The sequence below is a fragment of the Palaemon carinicauda genome, chromosome 22, assembly GCF_036898095.1.
Source record: "Palaemon carinicauda isolate YSFRI2023 chromosome 22, ASM3689809v2, whole genome shotgun sequence".
Lineage (NCBI taxonomy): Eukaryota > Metazoa > Arthropoda > Malacostraca > Decapoda > Palaemonidae > Palaemon > Palaemon carinicauda.
The window spans coordinates 84,395,987-84,398,486 of NC_090746.1; the positions used below are offsets into that span (position 1 = coordinate 84,395,987).

The window sequence follows — 2,500 nt, forward strand, 5'->3', positions numbered from 1 at the left end:
TAGCAATTAATAATAATAATAATAATAATATATCAACCAATCCAAAACAGCTCTTCAACCCCTTAACATTCCCTTTCTTCAAACTATTTCTTCCCCTTCTTTTTACTGAACCAAACCATCTAAAAACTAAGATCTCCCATTTTATGTTGACATATGTCGCCCTTTCCTCTTGATAAACTCCACATATTTTTAGTGTCAATTCATATAAAAACATCCATGTGATTTCTTTAATTTGTTAAAGTAAATTTTACTGAGAATAGTTGAAAATAAGCTACACCTGTTTTTTAATTTCCTTAACAAATAATCTTACCTTCTAGCAACTCTACCTAGAACCTTAACATTCAACACATCGCTTAACAGTCTTGTGAAAAACAATAAAACGTAGTAAACTTTTCCTATTTTCTTTTATTCTACCAGTATATTTATATACAATTTCAGTCTTGAATTACATATTTGATACCAATCAAGTATTTTCAGGGCACGCTTTCACACTCATACAATATAAAATCCTGTTCATCCTCTCCACCTCCGGTTCCTTGATCCCAGATGATGTTTGCACCTACACTATTAAAAAACACCGTAATTCTAACCGGAAATTCTCCGTAAAAAATATGCTGTTCTCAGCCGTATTTCAGTATAATACAGGCGACCGTAATTTTACCTTTGTTATTATCTTTTACGGGTTGGTGACTGTAATATCACTCCTTTACGTCAATATATCCGTTTTTTAAAACGTTAAAAATCCTAGAATAAATGTTGCCAACCATTTGCCGTTTTTTTAATTCATATTTTTAACAGCGTATTTACAGCTGAATGGACCTTTGGGTAGTACACGAACGTAACAAACGTTAATCTAGTACTATACTAGTCACCCAAACACCTACCATAACTGATTATTCATTTTAAAGACAAGCTTGGCAAAGTTACACCTCGTATTATACATACATACACACACACACACACACACACATATATATATATATATATATATATATATATATATATATATATATGTATATTTATATGTATATATATATAAATTATATATATATGCATATTTATATAACTTTATATATCAGTGTGTACAGTATATATATATATATATATATATATATATATATATATATATATATATATATATATACATACATATATATATATATATATGTATATATATGTATATATATATATTCATATATATGTATATATATATATATATATATATATATATATATATATCTTAAAAAACCTTTTTATCGAAAGGTCATGAAACCCAAAATAAACAGCAAACTAACCCCCATGCAAAATGAACATGGGTGTGTCAACAAACAAATTCCAATGACCAGGAACGAGCTCCAGCGAAAGGCCTCCCACTTATCCACGACGGTCAAAACATTGTGTTTCCAACAATATATCTGCGGCATATGCCACGTCTGGGCTGAAAGGAGAAATACACTTTAGAAAGCCAGGGAGACTAATAGAAAGGTCAGGGAAACAGGAGAAAGTGGCCTCCGGCCCTGATGAATTGGTCGATTGCTCTCATGCCACGACAAGGGGAGAGAGAGAGAGAGAGAGAGAGAGAGAGAGAGAGAGAGAGAGAGAGAGAGAGAGAATACAGCCTCAAGAGGGACGGTTTACGGCGAAGTTTCTCCTGACGCCGTAAACTGTATCAGTAAATGAAGAAAAAAAAACATTATAAACCCTTAAAGATAGTATAAATACAAAGTATGAATAAATATAAAGACTTATCAGTGAATTCAACAGTCAAATTTGGGATCAAGAATTTAATTTTTCTTCCTTAACGTGAATTTCCTTCGCCTCACAAAACTACATTATTGAAGCCAACTCGCCGAGTAATATCAGTAAGTTAGAACCTTTTCTACTCATCTTACATAATCCTATTCTTATAAGACTGCCGAACGAAATCCTTCTTAAATAGATAAGCTAAATGAAAGAAGAAACCTACTGACCCCAAACTGGAGATAAGTTTACTACTGAATTGAGAACACTTCATAGAATCCCCTAATAATATTGTAACAAAGTATAACTATCAATAATGAAACATCTCCCCCCGAGATTGAGATTGATAATAGGAGTAATCTTACATAACTGACTAAACGAAGCCACGCCACGCCAGCTAACACTGTATTCATTCACTAAATGAAACCATCAAACGCGGTTAACATATCACAAGCTGAAATGTCACTTTGCCGCATTAATGTACATGAGTTCCTAATAGAAAAAAAAAATTAAGAAAAGCGTTCTTTTTCTAAAGGCGAATGAAAGGGAAAACGTTGGACGAGGGAAGGTGATTTTGAGAACTCTAATAAATAATTGATAAAGGTAGTTGTGTAAGGAGAAAAACGCTAAATATAGTTGAAGGGTAGCAGGGGAGATTAAGATAAAAGAAGAAATGTCCTGTGAGAGAGAGAGAGAGAGAGAGAGAGAGGAGAGAGAGAGAGAGAGAGAGAGAGAGAGAGAGAGGAGAGGAGAGATATGA

At 32.8% G+C, this 2,500-nt stretch overlaps 1 protein-coding gene across 1 annotated transcript in view; it reads right to left on the reverse strand.

The window, feature by feature from the left end:
* Window positions 1-2,500, reverse strand: part of LOC137616574 (uncharacterized) — a 423,519-nt gene that overhangs the window by 214,336 nt on the left and 206,683 nt on the right. The gene's annotated exons all lie outside the window — the stretch shown is intronic.